The sequence below is a fragment of the Schistocerca cancellata genome, chromosome 6, assembly GCF_023864275.1.
Source record: "Schistocerca cancellata isolate TAMUIC-IGC-003103 chromosome 6, iqSchCanc2.1, whole genome shotgun sequence".
Lineage (NCBI taxonomy): Eukaryota > Metazoa > Arthropoda > Insecta > Orthoptera > Acrididae > Schistocerca > Schistocerca cancellata.
Window position 1 is genome coordinate 261,033,511 of NC_064631.1, and position 21,921 is coordinate 261,055,431.

The following is a 21,921-nucleotide window of genomic DNA, read 5'->3' on the forward strand; positions in this document are numbered from 1 at the left end:
GCGAAAGCGTTACGGAGATGATAGATAAACTCCAGTGGAAGACTCTGCAGGAGAGACGCTCAGTAGCTCGGTACGGGCTTTTGTCAAAGTTTCGAGAACATACCTTCACCAAAGAGTCAAGCAGTATATTGCTCCCTCCTACGTATATCTCGTGAAGAGACCATGAGGATAAAATCAGAGAGATTAGAGCCCACACAGAGGCAAACCGACAATCCTTCTTTCCACGAACAATACGAGACTGGAATAGAAGGGAGAACCGATAGAGGTACTCAAGGTACCCTCCGCCACACACCGTCAGGTGGCTTGCGGAGTATGGATGTAGATGTAGATGTAGACATACAAGGACATGGCACTGACGCATAACTTAATTGAAATATCTTGAAAATAAGCTTGCAGGAAATAGACACAAGTCCTTTTACTTAGGAAAGAAAATGATCATATAACTTTAACTATCCACCCAAATTTAACAGATAGAATCAAAGCTTAGTAAATCATTCGATAGCTATACCTATTATCCATAAAGTGAGAAACTTGCTGTTCCAACTCCGAAAATTTTGTGGACTTTTCATCACCATCAGCTGTAAACAAGATCAATAGACAACTAACAGCATCGGAGGCATCTAGAAACATTTTGCAGTGGATATGGTGATAAAGCCATTGAACAGAGCATGGCAAGAAAATGATTTCTTATTTGAAATTACAGACACATCAGGTTTTGATGAAGATCGTTTAACACAGTAAGCTATATTCATCCATTTCAGAATGATTGAGAACTAACACATGTAATGAATTGTGATCATTCCATGGTCATGTAGCACTTGAATCCAGTGGGGGTTCAAAAATCGTGTGTATGGTGAAAGTTCTCTTGAAATAATAAAAATACGAGTCAAAGTTCTCTTTGAATAATAAAAATAGGACTGACATACTGTTTCTGATCGAAAGCTCTGAGCTGTAACAATAAATGACCTGTCATAATGAAGATTGCACTATCAATATGACGGCAAAGTTGCACTGTGATACTAATTAATTGTCTTAATTTAAAGGGAAGTTTTTCATACTGTAAAAGTTATCAACCTGACTGCAAGAATTTTGAACAGTATAAACTGCCTGAATAATGAACTTTGACATGAAACCTACAACAATTAGATTTGCAAGACTGATCACAAAAACTGTCTCTGAATGATATAAGCTGGTCCTGATTGGAAAAAAAGAACAAAATATTTAGTCCTTACCTTTATTCAGCACAGATCTGGATAACGTGTTGCAGTATTGCTCTGTCTTGGCGCCACTGTGCTAAAGCTGCAAATTACTGTATCAACACAGAGACACTCAAGAAGTGTAATTAGTTCTCTGTTAATTGCAAATCGAAGTATTGTCCGAACACACTTGGTTCCATAATCAATTAAAAACAGTAAGAGGATGGTTGGTAAAAAAAATGAAATATGTGGATAAATGATAACATTACGTTTTTTGTATACTGTGAGATTTTAAATTTGATGAACATCTTAACATCCAAACAAGATGCCTTCCTATCTCTCAACTCCAACAGTTCTTAGTACAATAACCAAGTTAGTCCGATGGCGCAGCAACAGTGAAAAAGAAGTAACATCATTATAATATTTGCCTCTTACATCCCATTAGACTTCCTCCTTCACAAATCAGTTTCCTTTACAATCATGTTGATAAAACGCAGCGCTAAATTGAGACTTTACATTTGAAACATAACATTGTCGTTGCTTCCTCACTCTAACACAGATTAGCATTATCTGCTTCATCACTCTAACACTGCTTAACATTGATGGGCCCACTGCCCTCGCGAGCATCAGAGATACTATCCTCACTTCTGTGATATAGTTTCACAAGATCGCTGCTAGCTCACAAGCGATTCAGATACCAAAATTATACATGAAACCTGTCAATGGTTAGCGATTGCTGTAAGTCAGAATCACAAAGTGAGCAGGTTGCATCAGTGCCTGCTCGCCAACAATTGGTTCATGAAAACACCAACCATTCCCATCCTGTATCGCTACTGGTGACAGGAAACGATGTTTTGATACTAACATAGGGGAAAAAGAAAGTAATAACTGAGCCCAAACAAAGCAGACATGTAAACAATATCATAGACGTTTCGTGTATGGTACTACTGTAGATGGAAGTTTGGGTTAATCGCCCAAAAACATCCATCATCACAGCGCTAACTTTGCAGGCGTAACACGTAGAGCTTCAATACAAGTCCGCAATATCATGTCATTACAGGAATGAAAACTATTGACTTGTATCGTTCAATATAATGAAGAGTGATCAGCCCAGGGGTTCTGTACATATCCTAGTCGTACAGATGGTAAAATAACAAACTGTTAACTGTCTAGAACTCTTTGACAGCCTGTTAATGTTTCTAATTAGAGACAGGAAAGGAGACATGAAATGAGAAAAATCCAGAGTACATTTCATCTGAGCCAGTGGCATGCATTGACGAAGGTGTATTTGTGTTTAAAAACTGATTATTCTAAAGACAGAAGTAGACTGAGGCACCTGCATTACGCAGATGTTGGTGCAGCTATGCACCAGCTGAATACATCCACAAAATAGACATTCTCCAATTTGGAGGAAGCTGGTAGTGCTCATGAACCTTGGATACAGTGTTTACGTTAACAGATGATAATAAAGTCCAGACCTCTTCCACCAGTTTAAAACGATTGTGCTAGTATTCATAGCAAATAACTAAAAGACGAAATTACATTCGTTGGTTCAATGCTCTCACTCAAGCGATTTGTTAAAGGAGAACTGTTGATGGGTTTGTAGCTCTATTTCTGTATACAGATAGCTGAGTTTCATTTGTCTATGGTAGGAGAAACTGTTGAAGTCTGTCACAGAACGGTGGGAGGTGACTATCCACCTCAATTTACTGGTGAATATATAGACAGAAGCTTAATAAACATAAACATTGTCCATAGTAGGCTGTAATGCGATGTTTATTTAATTGTGCGATTAGCTAATTCAGACTAAGCGTCATTGTAAGGCACCTGTAAACCCAAAAATAAAAGGACTAAACTGTCTACATAGATCATCAGTTATAAATACAGGGTTATTACAAATGATTGAAGCGATTTCACAGCTCTACAATAACTTTATTATTTGAGATATTTTCACAATGCTTTGCACACACATACAAAAACTCAAAAAGTTTTTTTAGGCATTCACAAATGTTCGATATGTGCTCCTTTAGTGATTCGGCAGACATCAAGCCGATAATCAAGTTCCTCCCACACTCGGCGCAGCATGTCCCCATCAATGAGTTCGAAAGCATCGTTGATGCGAGCTCGCAGTTCTGGCACGTTTCTTGGTAGAGGAGGTTTAAACACTGAATCTTTCACATAACCCCACAGAAAGAAATCGCATGGGGTTAAGTCGGGAGAGCGTGGAGGCCATGACATGAATTGCTGATCATGATCTCCACCACGACCGATCCATCGGTTTTCCATCTCCTGTTTAAGAAATGCCGAACATCATGATGGAAGTGCGGTGGAGCATCATCCTGTTGAAAGATGAAGTCGGCGCTGTCGGTTTCCAGTCGTGGCATGAGCCAATTTTCCGCGGGCTACGCGTGAAACTTGCCCGCACGCGTTCAACCGTTTCTTCGCTCACTGCAGGTCGACCCATTGATTTCCCCTTACAGATGCATCCAGAAGCTTTAAACTGCGCATACCATCGCCGAATGGAGTTAGCAGTTGGTGGATCTTTGTTGAACTTCGTCCTGAAGTGTCGTTGCGCTGTTATGACTGACTGATGTGAGTGCATTTCAAGCACGACATAAGCTTTCTCGGCTCCTGTCGCCATTTTGTCTCACTGCGCTCTCGAGCGCTCTGGCGGCAGAAACCTGAAGTGCGGCTTCAGCCGAACAAAACTTTATGAGTTTTTCTACGTATCTGTAGTGTGTCGTGATCAAATGTCAATGAATGGAGCTACAGTGAATTTATGAAATCGCTTCAATCATTTGTAACAGCCCTGTAACATTTAACACACCTTCCATCAACATAAAAAATTACTGAACAAGTTTGTTACTTACATTTGCATCATCTGTATTTCATGTCGTTTCCAAATCACTCTTATTTACAAATAAAAAGTAGGCAAATTACGTCATTTTTCGAAAGGATCCACACTACAGTAACAGCTTATAAGGTAGTAAGTAGCAGGATAAGGGCGGCGTCACCCTATTCTGCATTGTTGAATAATTTGTTCAAGAAAGCGGATCCAAGATGGCGATCATTCTTGTAGCAACGTTACAGTCACGTCATGGAGGGAAGTTCAAATTTTGGTGGCAAAATAGGTCAATTGAACTACTTCCACTAACCTAACCCCCTCCCCTCCACCATCGGGAAATTGGGCGGGAAAAGGAGTTAGTCTGTGCTGGGCTGCCAGATAGGACAGATGTAAGTCTTTGCTTCGTAAGCATTGTTTATTTGAACAATCTAGGTTGTCATAGACGATTGCTCCATCTAGTGTGTTCACCACGATATCTGAGGTCCAACTGACCAAGTTCACAACACCGCCACCAGAGGGTGCTGTCGGCCCTCCCACTCTCCCCTCCCATTACGTAATCCAAGATGGCGGTCAGGGGAAAATTGCGGGGAGAGGACCTTAACATGTGTCTAACTGATGGACTGGGAGGACAGATGAAATTATTTACTGTGTTCTCTGAATGAGATGTCTGTCCTGGGGAAGGAGGAGTTTTACAGATACGTTACCTGTAATCATGCAGCTGAGGACTGTGTCCATAGCAGTGATATTTGGTGAAGATGAATACTCTTCATCAAATAATGAAGATGCAGTGATTCTTGAGTTTCTCCCGGCGTATTTGATAATCAAAATATCCACGGGTGTGCTGCTGGTCTTAGTGTCCAACGGGCACAATATTTCGGCGATCATACATGTCGGATCTCCGTGCCGGCACGTTCACAGGAGCTCAGTCCGTCAGTTCACCTGATGATGGCGACATGTATGATCGCCGAAATATTGTGCCCGTTGGACACTATAGACCGGCAGCACACCCGTGGATATTTTGATTATCAAATACGCCGGGAGAAACTCAAGAATCACATCATACACTTTTACGGGGAGGAGATGTATCGCAGCATGAAGAAATTTGAAAAGTTGCGCCACCGTAGATGTCGTTTGCTAAGTACTCTTGCCTTTCTAAAGAGATGTCGTTCCGAGAATGTTGTTCCAAATTTTGCTAAGGTTATGCATCACATCGATTCTGCAGCAGCTAAGAGAATCAAGAAACGAGCCAGCCTCGCATTGGTACGTGAGAGAGTGCAATTCACCCGCCGGAGCCTTGAGTTTATCTCACAGGAATTACTCAAACTACATTTGCAACTGGCTAGTAAGTTCACTTCTTTTTCCTGGGATTGGATTGATGGTGTCACCTGGGTGTCAGCTGATTCCGCCCATAAGAAGGCTACGGGACGTCAAACAGCTAAGTTCTCACGTCTCCTTGACAAACCACCTCTGCAGGTGGTTGAGTGATGATGCGGTCTCGGTTTTGCAGAAAGGTCTCAACTTCGCTCCCACCCCCAAGTTCACTCCGGTCGCAGAAATTGTTAGTGCTGTTGAACAGGTTGCAGCTCGACTTCCGCCAGAATCAGCCGAGGAAATACGTCGTGAAACTTGTCGTGCGTTGACGAAATCCAAGCCGATGAAGTCAAATATCAGCAGTAAAGAGAGGGCGGCCATTCGTGATCTGAGGGAGCGCTCTGAAATTGTTGTCTTACCGGCTGACAAAGGCAATGCTACAGTTGTTGTCTCCCATAAGGACTACACTGATAAGATGCAGAGCCTGCTAAATGACGATTCCTACCGGAAGATCAGCGTTGACCCTACAAAGAAGGTGGAGAACAAGATGAGGGCGCTTCTCAAGGACGCAGATTTACCGGAGGGTGACGCTAAGAAATTGTTACCTCAAGGTCCGGTACCGCCTAGACTATATGGACTCCCGAAGGTTCCAAAGAGGGGGTACCATTACGCCCCATTGTCAGCAACATCAGGGCACCTACATATTTGTTGGCCAAATACCTGACGGGAATATTAAGTCCTTATGTGGGTAAATGCCCTCATTACATCCGTAATTCCGTGGATTTTGTTAAACGCCTTGATAGCTTCAGGTTGGAGGAGTCAGATATCATGGTGAGTTTTGACGTCGTTTCCTTGTTTATGAGGGTACCCCTTCGAGAGTCACTAGAATTGATTAGTCAGAAGTTTGACGAGAAGACCACTGAACTTTTTAGGCATGTCTTGACTTCCACGTATTTTCTTTTTAATGGAGAATACTACGAACAAACGGAGGGAGTCGCCATGGGTAGCCCACTCTCACCAGTGGTAGCGAATTTATACATGGAGAACCTCGAGGATGAAGTCCTGTCGTCATCCATATGGAAACCCACTTGCTTTTTCCGTTACGTGGACGACACGTTCGTCATCTGGCCACATGGTATGGATAAACTCGTTGACTTCCTTACACATCTAAACTCCATACACCCCAACATCAAATTCACTATGGAGACTGAAACGGAGGGTAAATTACCTTTCCTTGACGTCTTGGTCAAGAGAAGGGCTGACGGCACCCTAGGTCATGGGGTGTATCGGAAGACAACGCACACTGATCTGTATTTGCACGCAGACAGCTGCCACCACCCTTCACAGAGGAACGGGGTACTTAAAACTCTAGTACATAGGGCGCGCACTATCTCTGACGCAGAGAGTCTACCCCAGGAATTGGAACACCTGAGAACTGTATTTCGAAAAAATGAGTACTCAGAGTGGCAGATTCAACGTGCTCTCCGCCCAACCACTGCAGCACAACCTGTTGAGATGGATGAAGTCACGAGGGAGGAGGTAGGCACTGCATTTATTCCATACACAGGCGCACTCTCGGGGAAAATCGCCCGCATTCTGAAGAAACACCAGGTCGGAACTGTGTTTTGTCATCCAAATAAAACTCGTGCAGGTTCGAATCCTGTCTCGGGCATGGATGTGTGTGATGTTCTTAGGTTAGTTAGGTTTAAGTAGTTCTAAGTTCTAGGGGACTGATGACCACAGATGTTAAGTCCCATAGTGCTCAGAGCCATTTGAACCATTTTTGAAAACTCGTGCACTGGTGGGGAGCGCCAAAAATTACCTCGGTTTGAGGAAGGCCGGCGTGTACCAGATTCCGTGTCAATGTGGCAAGTCGTATATTGGTCAGACGATGCGTACCGTCGAGGATCGATGCCGTGAACACCAGAGGCACACTCGACTGATGTATCCGAGCAAGTCGGCGGTCGCTGAACATTGTTTGTCGGAAAATCACGCCATGGAGTATGACCGCACGAGGATTCTGGTACAGACGTCGAGATACTGGGACAGCGTTGTTAGAGAGGCCATCGAAATTCGCACCAATGACGACCTCATAAACCGTGACTGTGGCTATAATCTTAGCAAGGCTTGGGAACCAGCGATTGGGTTAATCAAGAGTAAATCGAGCACCAATGACGACCTCATAAACCGTGACTGTGGCTATAATCTTAGCAAGGCTTGGGAACCAGCGATTGGGTTAATCAAGAGTAAATCGAGCAAACGTATAGTTGTGACGACCACGGCGGACAGAGCCATCACACCGACGTCATCTCAGACGCCGTCGCAATCTGTTCCACCGCGCGACCGTGGCGCGGGGCGCGGACCGCGGAGGGAGCGCGCCGCGGGCGGAGGGTATTTAAATCGGCCGCCGCCGCGACCGAACCCAGTTTCCTCTGAGCAACCATAGCGTACGGTTCTCCGTGCCGGCACGTTCACAGGAGCTCAGTCCGTCAGTTCACCTGATGATGGAGACATGTATGATCGCCGAAATATTGTGCCCGTTGGACACTATAGACCGGCAGCACACCCGTGGTCATTTTGATAAGGAAGATGCAGCTGGATGGGGCTAAGTTACCCTTTGCAACTCATGCTGATAAATGCATGTGCTGTAATTCTAGAGCATTCGATAAAAGTTCACTCAGCCTTCTGAAGCACAGGAGTCAAGAAGTTTACTTCAGTGAGCACATTCCCTGCCCCCAGTGGCCATGCACTGGCTAATGGCATGGCCACGTGGTTGCGGAAGGAGTGGCCGTGTACTGCCTGTAGTGTGGGAAATACCTGCACCCTTCCTTTTTCGCATCCACAGAGATCAGATACCCTTTTTCATAGAACATGAACTGCTTCGATAGTTATTATTTTGGTGTTTAAGCAATGTGCAGAATATTTTACATACATTACTTGAAGTGGTCACAGGAACTAAATGAGCAACTGCACAAAGAAAGAGAGAGAGACAAAGCTCTGCAGATGGTGCGAAAATATTTAAACAATCACGCTTTATTCCTAGGAATATCACCGCCACCCCATCTGAAAACAGACACTAAAAAAAAAAAATCCCGAGACACTTGTGAAGCTTCGCACGCTTTTGTGGGAAATACCCTTGTCTTTGAGCACTGCTTCAGGAGTTACTAAATACAATTGTATATGTCTCTAAATACACATTCAAAAAGTTCGCTGCACAGTACTTTGCCTGAATTTTGCTGTGTATACGGCCATACTTTACGCCACACTGACTCTAAAAAGCTAGCGGCACACTTGTAAAAACTTCCAGAGATGCTTGGCGCGCTTTTGTGGGAAATACCACAGCCTTCCCTTGTCTTCAAGCATGAGCTGCTTTAGGAGATACTAAATCCTGTTAAATACGTCTCTAAATATACTTTCAAAAAGATCGCTGCACAGAAGATTGCCTCAAATTTGCGATGTATATCGCTACTCTTGAACACTGACTAAAAAGATTGCCGCATACTTGTGAAACTTCCATAAGACACTTCACACGCTTTTGTGGGAAACAAACCCCGAAACCGATGTCAGGTGCAATATCTGATTTTACACGCCAAATCGACGAAATTTGGAAGTCAAAATAAATATCTCTGTAATTTAAACAGAGCGCTCACTTCATTTCGAGGTTTAGCTGCTTGTTTGAAGACACTGCCAGAGAGAGAAAAATTTCTGAGTCATACAGCTGCTGTCCGCAGCTCGTAGTCGTGCGGTAGCGTTCTCGCTTCCCGCGCCCGGGTTCCCGGGTTCGATTCCCAGCGGGGTCAGGGATTTTCTCTGCCTCGTGATGACTGGGTGTTGTGGGATGTCCTTAGGTTAGTTAGGTTTAAGTAGTTCTAAGTTCTAGGGGACTGATGACCATAGATGTTAAGTCCCATAGTGCTCAGAGCCATACAGCTGCTGTGGTCATCTCTTTACAGAAACGATAGTGGGCATAGTTATATTTGCTACTGCTGGAGTCAGAGACATTATTTTCCTCATTTCTCGAAGCACACTCTGGTGTCGTAGCACAGAAGGGAAAATCAGAGCAATTACACTAACAGAATTCGAAGTACTGTCCTATGGACGAGAAAAAGGGCCGGAATTTTCGATGTCCTACAGTTGCTGCTCTGGATATGTTCTAAAGCGACAATGGAGGTAGAGGGATATCATTCCATCTGTCCGAACCAGGGGTGAATGGTCTACTAGGACTTGTCTCTGAACACTCGAGCAAAGAAGACACCACTTGACTCTCAGACATCACAGAACTTTCGTTAGATACCTTGCCCCGTCTTGTTCAAACCACTGCATAGAGGCATCTATGCGCTGCACAAAGCATATCTTGTGACTCTCTGACGTTATGGAACTTCTTATGAAAGGAGCATTGTGATTGGTTCTTACAGAATTTACCCACCAAACCGCTGTTGCTGCCGATATGGGTCCACTGTCCACAATTCTCTGCAGACAGATCAATTTCGAGACTGTAAAACTATTTTGTACAGATCGAAAAAAGACATACAGTTGTCATACTCCACTGGCTGTTAAATCCTGCAAAAGTGGTCTACAGAACTTGAAACAGGAAACTATCGCCAAAGACGTATCCCCAATTACACTGCTCTGCTACTGTCGAGGAAAGTTTGAAGTTTTCAGCGTGAAACCAATCTCCAACCGGGCTATATTACCTCATACCATATCGATGTAGTAAACACACAATTCCTATCCCGCACCATACAAAATCATCACTTCTGCATCCTACTTGTAGCTCTGGACTACCAGACACTCCTCGTACATATACCGCGAAGATGAACAGATTCACCCCCCCCCCCCCAACAACTTAAGCATATGCACTGCATATAATCCTTGCATATTTCCCTTGAGGTCGGTCGCGAGTCAATTACCACCACACTCGCCTGCCTGATATGCGATCACAGCGCCCTCAGCGGATCATGGACATTCTCTGAACTGGGCTTGTTCCCCTCGGCAAAAAGGCGTTTCTGTCTCTGGTCCCAAACTGCTTGCTTGCTTTCTTGCTCCCATGCTTTCTACAGCCATCTCCAGACTCTTGGATTAGAAGAACATATGTATTTTCACAAGGTTTTCCAGAAATGATACCATTTATGCGACAGTGCTCTGAAGCAGCCACATATTAGTACGCTACTAATCGCTTGCACAGTATAATTCCGAAGAGAAAAAGTGGAAATTATACCTCTGAAAACCCGAAATGTTATCGAGGTGGAACATGCTGCAAATCACTGAGTAACTAGAAACGTATCTGGTCTGTGAAGATCTTTACGCGAAAACTCGAAAAAATTGGTAGATCCACTCATATTTTTTAAAGCAAATACTGATGTCAATGATATAACAGACTCCAAATCATCCTTCTACTTTACAAAGTCAGCTAAGGTGTTTATCATGTCTAGAGGAACAGCAAACGTCTCTTTCACTTGTCTTTCACCATCTAGATGCACACAATACACACCACAATCGATGTTCTCTCAATCAAATAAATATTGGAAATATGTAGAAGTAGTCAGTCAGACAATGTACATGGGAGGAAATAATTGTCCAGTGCAAACACACGTCCGTATTTGAGTCTTCTAAAGTTTCCACAAAGGACACACGCGATCGCGAAGGCTGCTCAACACATACTAAGTATTAGTTCGCAATTCATCCTTGTAAAGGGCAACACAGTTACGTTAGCTGCAGTTCTGTACCCCAGCCGGCCTCTCCGATTTGGACGGCTGCCTCCATAAGCTGGAAACGTCAACTGCCCTCAAGTGTACTCCTGCACCCAGGCAGAATAGTCCTAGGAAACCAGATGCATATATTTTAGCACTGTACTTACAGTTAAATATTATAATTACAATCTCAATCTGATAAGATTTGACAATGAACAAAGTATCGGAACTACACCCTCCTGATGACTGTCGCTCTGGAAGTATGAAAATGTATACAATTTTTATGACTGGACATAATTTTCTACATAAAAATATCTTTCACCTCCCTGACAGTTATTTCAGTTTTCCACGTCAGATCCAATACTTCCTTATGACAGGACACAGTCGTTTTTTTTACACATATCGAAACACAGACCACAGCACACAAATTTTTTAAGTCCTCTGATCACAGCAAATCTATCACACATCCCCTACTAAGTATATAATACTTTGCCAATACATGTAAGCTGGCGATACTAAACAATACTGAGCGAAAATCCGCATAGGATGGATGTGTCTCATTTGTTTTTCTTGCGAGTGGTACCAGTATGTTTCAGGAAGAGAGATGTAATCGTCTCATGAGCCACCAGCTATTAAAAAAACATGATTCCAACGGCTATGCTACTGTCACAAGCAGACTTGGTTCTACAGGTGCACACAAATATCGCTAACGATAATCGTGTTACAAACTATACAAGCTTTATAAATCGAGGTATGGCATTACCTCCGAATGAACTGGTTTTCCCATACATATACTGAACATTGAATATAGATGGTAATTGCAGAAGAGTGTATTAGCAGACCGAAAGCGCGGGTGAACGTCTCCAACAGTGTAACCTTATAATAAAATCATAGAATTTAGACAGCGGTTCATCTAAGGAACGTGGTATGGATCTGGTATTTGCAATTCCCTAACTCCGCCATTAGATATTTCTCCAGTATTTGTAACGCATTCTATCCTGATGCCACGACAGAGGTTCTGCGATATATCCACAGGGTTATCGGCAGTGGAGGATGGTAGTTGATTAAGAATGATCATGTACAGTAGATGTTGTGCTATGCAAGGATTCACTTTAAGGAAATGCAACACTAGATTGAGGTCGTAAGAAATGTACAAAATATATTGGCTTTTCAGATCTGTAGCGTTACGCATTCTGATATAAATGCTGTCTACGATTTGGAATCAAGTCTTTCCATTCAATCACATTTTGGCGTTGGATCCTATGGAAATGTCTTTTAATGATTACAGTCAATGCTTAATAATATTTGTGGCACTCTCATATCTCGAAGCGAGTCACCTTTTTCGAACCTATCTGCTGCAGTAAAACTCCAGCGTGGTTTTAGACAGCCCCTATACATCTTGTAACTGTACTCAGTCTCTGTCCCAGCCATCCCTGCAGCTTTGTGCATGTGATCGTCCCAATTTAAGTCGGAACTGAGCAGAAGTCAGAGAGCATTACATCTAGCACCTTCTGCAATCCGTGGAGAAAAAGGGGGAGCTGAGTTAATACAGCAGGACCATGTTTTGGCCACTTGGAGGAAATGGGAACATGTCGTTGTACCTCTGCCAAACATGTACAGTGTGTAAGGCCAGCGCCAAACGAAACTTTCTCCTGCAACACAAGCTAGTGTAAAAGACAGTATGTTCAGTTACAGGAACTGGGAGAAGAATGAGGATTTTGCTACTGCATTGCAGTGTGTTTCCAAATTACATAATTACATACAGGTACTGCACTCCAAAGGAACTTTGCATCACTCAGGATGCATTCACATCTGTCACACAAACATTCTCTCTCTATCATCTTTATTTTGTACCATTCAACAGTGAAAAAAACTATGACCCATAAAAACTCAGCTAACTTCATCCGACAGAGAACTCGATATTCATAGTGAAAACAAATACTGACTGTGTACTGGCATCGAGCATATGTGGCGATCCTGTTACATATACAGATATTGAACAACTCAGTCGCCTGCACAGACCAGTGTAAAGTTTGATCATCAGTACTGTAGGAGGACCATATCCCACAGACTACAGTCGCAATAGGGAGTCCCTATGTCCATGTGCTGTTGTTTTATTCTTTGTTTTTTTTCTGCTGTAACACATCCAAGCAGAGTAATGACCACAGCTTCGTACATTGCTATACATTTTTTTTCCACCACGTCTTTGAGGTCTGTGGCAGATTCTAAACTGATATTGACATCTCTTGATCCATTGGCTCCCACAGAAAACTGGACATCTCATAGTGTAAATCATGTTCCTACTGCTCCCAAAACACACACACTTGGTGGTCGAAATAAGAGACAGTCATAACATACGGAAACTGGAAGAGTTTTGTAGCATTCTGGAGCGTTTCCAAAGGTGATTGATGACATCTATATTTAAACTCATCTTTCATGGTGATGGCATTGCTTATTGCTCGGTGTCTTATTTTGACTGATTCCCCATACTGTACCAAGATTCAAAGCTGATAATGCGATCAATTTTAACAATTTTACCAGTTTTTCCGAACTTTCAATACCGACCAATGACGCGGCAGCATGCTTCCCAATTTCTGTATCATTGGTAAAACTGCCCTTCCTCTACTTTGCGAGTACTGTATACTAGATTGTGAATGTATATAGACGGCTGTGCAGTACCATTCATTGTTAATTCTCAAACATATATACCAAAGTATACCAGACACCAATCTACATATTTCTAGCACTTCGATCTAGTGCATAATTTACAGTTATGATTGCTCATCTTTCCCTTTGCGGATGGGAGTCACAGAGGATTCTCGCATTCTTAGGATAAAGTTAGAGATTGAAAATTTTCTTCACATTGTCTCTGATGAACCTTCCCTGCAACACTGTCAGCAATTTAATCTGCAGCACACCAAAAGCAGACCTCTGCATTCCATGCCTCGTGAAGGAGCAGAGCGAGCCAAGTCCATAACTGCTGTTCCACACCATCTTACTCACTGCATCCATCCAAACGCACAAAATCTCTCCAGATGTGCGCATGTCGAGGAGGTTAGCACCCCTTATTAGGGTGTATAGTAGATACGACGGTGTTGTGATGATATAACAGACAATTAAGATAAAACCTGTGGTTTTTATGCATGATGGAACTCCAAACAGATGGAATTTGAAGCATTTTACGTAAATCAACTGTGCTATCACTTCTAAAGTAATGTTCTATGTCTGTAATCAGTACCGAGAAGGTATTGGTAAGAGAGAACATAAACATATGCACTCATAAGGCTACACGGTTCTGCACTTAAAACACATTAGTGCTAGAGCAGTGCAGTTTCTGACCTATTAGTCATGTAGAATGTAACGCAGTTAATATTACAGTGTATGAAATGTATTTCCAGTACATGACATACATTCTCCTTGCGATATTCTCTACAATAAACTATGGCGATGAACTATAAAATCTAGAAACTACCACCTTGAACACCAAAGAGAACATTAATTCTTTGTGTTACATGCACAGTATAGCTTTCAGAGGTTTTTAGCGCCCACTGTTCACATCTGTTCACATCCAATCACTATTCAGATATTACAGTACGCTCGCATCAATCCTATAAAATGGTCGTTAGTAATGGAGAATACCTCTTACAAGGAAACAGAACAAATGCATAGCAGCAGTGTTTAACATGTAAAATTAAACATTATGCTGCCACAAACTCCATAAACAGGACAAATGTCAAGTAGATATATACACGGGGAGCGAAACTACCAGTTTCCTCTATTTTTTCGAGTTTTCACATAAAGATCTTCACAGACAAGAATCTTTCCAGTTACTCAGTGGTTTGCAGCACGTTCCACCTCACTGCACCTTGCTAAAAGTCCGGGCTTCTAGAGACAAAATTTCTACTCTTCACCTTCGGTATTACACTGTGCAAGAGATCGGTATCATACTGCTACGTGGCTGCTTTCGAGCACTTTCGCGTAAATGGTATGATATTCTGCCAAACCACGTGAAAATACCTGCGTTCTTGTAATCCCAGAGGCCGGAGATGGCTGTAGAAAGCATGGCTGCAACAAAGCAAGCAAGCAGGTTGGGGCTGGAAACAGAATCGCCTTTGTGCTGAGGGAAACTAGCCCAGCCTTTGTGCACTAGTTCAGAGAACACCTGCAGGCTGCTGAGGGCGCCGTGATCGGATATCAGGCAGGCCTGTGTGGGGGCAGTTGACTCATGACTGACCTCACAGGAAATATCCCTGACTCCAGCAGTAGGAAATGTAAGCTATGCCCACTTATCGTTTCCATAAGGTGATGGAGACCACAGCAGCTGCATGACTCAGAAATTTTTCTCTCTCTGGCAGTGCCTTCAAACAAGTAGTAAAAACTAGAAATGTTGTGAGTGCAAGTATTATATATGATGCGCATGCGAACTTTTTTTTTTTTGGGTCATTCAATCTTCACAGTATATGTACGTGTGTTTGGCGGTTGATAACTATAAGCAGGATGCAGAAGTGATGATTTTGTATAGTGTAGGATACAAATTGTGTGTTTACTACATTGATGCAGTATGTTGCGATGTAGCCCAGTTGGAGATTTATTTCACACTGAAAAATTTTAGCTTTTCTTGACTGTAGCAGAGCAGTGTAATTGAGGAAATACCTTTGGCTATAGTTTCCGTATTTCATGATTTGCAGACCACTCATGCAGGCATTAACTATCAGCGAAATATGACTGCTATATGTAAAGCCTCGTAATTGGTCTGTCTGGAGAAAATGGCGGACGGTGCACCCATATCGGCAGCAGCGCAGTTTGAAGGATAAATTCTGTAAGAACCAATCACAATGCTCCTTTCATAAGAAGTTCCATAACGTCAGAGAGTCACAAGACATGCTTTGTGTGGGGCATATGTGCCTCTGCAGACTGTTTCAAACAAGACAAGGCAAGATATCTAACGAATGTCCTGTGACGTCTAAGAGTCAAGTGATGTCTTCTTTGTTAGGTCAGTTGGGATGATGTCCCTCTCTGCCATTGTCGCTTTAGAGCATATCCAGTGCAGCAGCTGTAGGACATCGAAAAATTTCGGCTATTTTTCTCGTCTGTAGGACAGTGCTTCGAATTCTGTTAGTGTAATTGTTGTGATTTTCGCGTCTGTGCATACGCACCAGAGTTTGCTTCGTGAAGTGACGTAAATAGTAGCAAATGTGAGCTGTGCCCACTTACCGTTTCCATAAGTGATGGAGACCACAGCAGCTGTACGACTCAGAAATTTTTCTCTTTCTGGCAGTGTCTTCAAACAAGTAGTTAAAATTCGAAATGTTATGAGCGCCCTTTATATTACAAAGGTATTTATTTCGACTTCCAAATTTCGTCGTTTTGGCGTGTAAAATCAGATATTGCAGCTGATATCGTTTTCAGGATCCGTTTACCACAAAAGCGTGTGAAGTGTCTCAGGGAGTTTTCACCAGTATGCAGCGATCTTTTTTAGAGTCCGTGTTCGAGTGTTGTGGTATACATCGCAAAATTGAGACAAACTTCTGTGCAGCTTTCTTTTTTGAAAGTTTATTTAGACATATACTCTGTTGGATTTAGAAACTCCTGGAGCAGCTCGTGATCGAAGACAAGGGAATGATGTGGTATTTTCCACACAAGCGCGCGAAGCATCTCTGGAAGGTTTCACAGGTGTACCGCAATCTTTTTAGAAACAGTATGGTGTGAACTATGGCGGTATACGTCGCAGAGTTCAGGCAAACTACTGTGCAGTGATATTTCTGAAAGTTTATTTAGAGGCATGTTCAGTTATATTTATTAACTCCTGAAGCAGCTCGTGCTCAAATACAAGAGTATTTCCACAAAAGCGTCCGAAGTGTCTCAGGGGTGGCTTCACAAGTGTGTCGTGATCTTTTATTTTTTAGATTACGTGTTCAAGTGCGGTGGTGATGGTATTCCTTGGAACAGAACGTACTTGTTTCAATTTTCTCGTATCATCTGTAGAGCTCTCTCTCTCTCTCTCTCTCTTTTCACATAATAACGTTACCACATTTAACCAAAACATTAGTATATTAAAGAAAAAAGTAGATTCTCACAAAAGCAAAGTAAGAAATAATGTCACCATTTTCCACCAAAATATTCCGGGATTGAAGAATAAAGTAGATGAGCTCCTGTTTTGTTTAGATGACATTGAATCTGATAATGTAATAGATATACTATACCTGTCTGAGCATCACATTGTGTCTGATATGGAAAAGGTAAATACACTCCTGGAAATTGAAATAAGAACACCGTGAATTCATTGTCCCAGGAAGGGGAAACTTTATTGACACATTCATGGGGTCAGATACATCACATGATCACACTGACAGAACCACAGGCACATAGACACAGGCAACAGAGCATGCACAATGTCGGCACTAGTACAGTGTATATCCACCTTTCGCAGCAATGCAGGCTGCTATTCTCCCATGGAGACGATCGTAGAGATGCTGGATGTAGTCCTGTGGAACGGCTTGCCATGCCATTTCCACCTGGCGCCTCAGTTGGACCAGCGTTCGTGCTGGACGTGCAGACCGCGTGAGACGACGCTTCATCCAGTCCCAAATATGCTCAATGGGGGACAGATCCGGAGATCTTGCTGGCCAGGGTAGTTGACTTACACCTTCTAGAGCACGTTGGGTGGCACGGAATACATGCGGACGTGCATTGTCCTGTTGGAACAGCAAGTTCCCTTCCCGGTCTAGGAATGGTAGAACGATGGGTTCGATGACGGTTTGGATGTACCGTGCACTATTCAGTGTCCCCTCGACGATCACCAGTGGTGTACGTCCAGTGTAGGAGATCGCTCCCCACACCATGATGCCGGGTGTTGGCCCTGTGTGCCTCGGTCGTATGCAGTCCTGATTGTGGCGCTCACCTGCACGGCGCCAAACACGCATACGACCATCATTGGCACCAAGGCAGAAGCGACTCTCATCGCTGAAGACGACACGTCTCCATTCGTCCCTCCATTCACGCCTGTCGCGACACCACTGGAGGCGGGCTGCACGATGTTGGGGCGTGAGCGGAAGACAGCCTAACGGTGTGCGGGACCGTAGCCCAGCTTCATGGAGACGGTTGCGAATGGTCCTCGCCGATACCCCAGGAGCAACAGTGTCCCCAATTTGCTGGGAAGTGGCGGTGCGGTCCCCTACGGCGCTGCGTAGGATCCTACGGTCTTGGCGTGCATCCGTGCGTTGCTGCGTCCGGTCCCAGGTCGACGGGCACGTGCACCTTCCGCCGACCACTGGCGACAACATCGATGTACTGTGGAGACCTCACGCCCCACGTGTTGAGCAATTCGGCGGTACGTCCACCCGGCCTCCCGCATGCCCACTATACGCCCTCGCTCAAAGTCCGTCAACTGCACATACGGTTCACGTCCACGCTGTCGCGGCATGCTACCAGTGTTAAAGACTGCGATGGAGCTCCGTATGCCACGGCAAACTGGCTGACACTGACGGCGGCGGTGCACAAATGCTGCGCAGCTAGCGCCATTCGACGGCCAACACCGCGGTTCCTGGTGTGTCCGCTGTGGCGTGCGTGTGATCATTGCTTGTACAGCCCTCTCGCAGTGTCCGGAGCAAGTATGGTGGGTCTGACACACCGGTGTCAATGTGTTCTTTTTTCCATTTCCAGGAGTGTATCAGTGGTTATAAACTAGCTGCACATATGAGTAGAGAGAATAAGATGAGAGGAGGAGTTGCCATATATGTCAAAAGTTATCACTGCGTAAAAAGTTAGATACAAAAAAGTTTTGTCTAGAGCAACATATAGATGCATGTGCCTGACAACTTAAACTGAAGGAGGGCTCTTTTATAATTGTAACAGTATATAGGTCCCATTCAGGAAACTTTCATTTATTCCTGGAAAACTTGGATGCCTTGTTGTGCTATCTGTCACATAGGGGAAAGCAAATTATTATTAATGCGGACTTCAGTGTTGATTCACTGAAAGAGTGTAATGGGAAGAATGACCTGGAAGTCTTGCTCGGTTCTTTAAATTTGACATCTGTCATTAATTGTCCTACTCGGGTAATAAAGGACAGCAGCACATTGATAGATAACACTTTTATAGACCAAGGTAAGTTTAAAAACATAAATTCTTGTCCTGTTGAGAATGGCCTTTCTGATCATGGTGCTCAGCTAGTTACAGTATATGATATAGCTCCATTCAGTAATTCAAAACTACCCTCCAAAGTTGTGCGTTCAATTAACGACTCAACAATTAGAAATTTCAGAGAAAATCTTCAGCAGTTAGACTAGGATGAGGTGTACAAGGAACCTGATGCTAATTTAAAATATAACTTATTTCATGATACACTTGTAAGAGAATGTGAAAACTGTTTCCTCAAGAAAATAGTTAAATCTAATTATAAGAAACCATGCAAAAAACCTTGGCTTACTAAAGGAATAAAAATACCTTGTAACCACAAAAGGGAACTGTATCTAACAACAAGAAAGAGTAATACCCAGAAACAGCCAAATGTTATAAAAACTACTGTGGTACATTAAGAAAGGTTATTAAAAAGTTCTGAAGCATGTGCATTATGTCTGAGATTAATACCTCTGATAACAAAATCAAAACAATTTGGAATATTATTACAAGCGAGACAGGGCAACCAAGAGTACAGGATGATGGCATTACCATCAAAGTGAATGGAAAATTGTGGCACTTTAGTTCCCGTGACATCTTCAAGTTATCTGTGTGACTATTCCACACATTGCTGAAACATCGGAAGTAATTACTGCTGAAGCAGTTTGTGTTCAACGGAATAAGGTATCCGATCACTAGGGATAGGAAAGAGGAAGGGTGCGGGTATTTCTAATGCAATAGGAAGTATGCAGCCACTCCAGCCGCTAACACGTGGCCATGCTGTGAGCCAGCGCATGGGTTCTGGAGGTAAGGATTACACGCACCGTAGTAAATTTCTTACCTCTTGCTCTTTGGTGCATCACCTTCACCAGATATCATTGCTATCAACACAATCTGCTGCTGCATGATTACAGCTAATACGCCCATTTAACTCCTCCTCCTCCAGGACAGACATCTCATCATTGAACACAATAAACAATTATATCTGTCCTTCCAGTCCATCTATTAGACACAGACTGAGTCCTTTTCACGCCATTTTTCCCCAAACCGTTATCTCGGATTATGCCATGGTGGGTGAGAGAATGAGGGCCGATAGAGCCCTCTGGTGATTGCTTTGTGAATGAGGTCAGTTGAACTCTGGATCTGCTGGTGAACACACTAGATGGAGATATTGTCTATGACAACTCAGATTGCTCTAATAAACAATGCTTACGAAGTAAAGACTTGTAACCACCCTATCCATCAGTCCAGTACAGAGTCCTTTTCCCACCAATTTCCCAATGGGGGAGTGGAGGGGAGGGGAGGATGGGATGGGGGTTAGGTTAGTAGAGGTAGCCCAATTGACCTACCTTCCCACCAAAATTTGAACTTCTCGCCATGATGTAACTGCAATGTTGCCATATCTATCGGCGCCATCTTGGATTTGCCATGTTGAATAAATTTGACAACAATGCAGAGTGGGGTACGCCAGTCTTGCCTTACTACTAACGTATTCTGAATTTCTCATATCATAGGATCGTTACATACATTGCTGGCATGACTATGATATGTGCTATCGAGAGTTTTAAAGCCTTTGCATGAATGTGTATCCATGACTAGCTGCTGTCAGTTACAACGTTGTTGTACATAGAGAAAAATTCAGAATACGATCTTGAAAGGCGTTATGTAGTGTGGATCCTTTCGTAAAATGATGGAATAGGCCTTTAATGTTTTACCTTAATGCGAGGTGTGTAAAGTATTATTGATACCTGGAGATGTATGCAGACAGTATAGTGCTTTTCATTTGTGGTTTTACAAGTGCTTGACAATTACGCTTAGTCAAATTTGCTAACTGCATGATTAAATAAACATCACATTACAGCCTACTATGAACTATGTTTACGTTTATTAAGCATTTGGAGGATTTGGAACCCACAAAATACAAAATTTTGTGTATAGAAGCTTTGAAAATCCCTTATAGAGACCACTATATAACATTATCCAATACATTCCTGAAATCAAAGCATACTTCTACTCTCTGTCAATGCATACTGAACACTGTGATGGACTCTGCAGATGTAAAAAGTATATTAATGCATTAAGATGTAGTGGGAAAACCATTTACAGTGCATGAAGTGCATAAATGATGAACTAATCCGAATGAAATTGCTTATTGACACTGTGCCCAAGACCACTTTACAAGCTGAAATATGTAATTATTAGCCATGAGGCGATATTAATATACATATTTGTTTCTATATGCTGTAATTCATAGAAATTAAGGTATTAGGTTGATCTTGTTTATTATACTCTGAGACTGTGTTGGGGATATTCATCTTTGAAATGTCTGATAGAACACTGGGTTTCATTGCATGCAATAGAAAATCATCTGTATGTAGCAACCAATGGGTTAACAACAACCCTTAATAAGCAATCATTAGCCAGGTTCATCAGCCCCAGTGCAAATAGAACTCAGATGACATGTAAAGGCTACTCCACATTAACCCCTAAGCATAAGCTTGACTTCCTAATTTTTCTACTAGCTTACAGACAGTTCTTATTCAACCCATCTGATTTGTTGCAAGGAGATGAATTCACTTGTAATAACCCTCCATTAAATCATAACACCTCTAGAACCCTGTTAAATACCAATGAAGATTCTGAATGATGAGACATGTTTTCATCTAGAAGGAAAACGTGGAAGATTAAATTCTATGGCATTAAACACTGTAATGCGCTTACCATCAGCTGACTCTACCTCCATCCCTGCCTCCCCCACCAC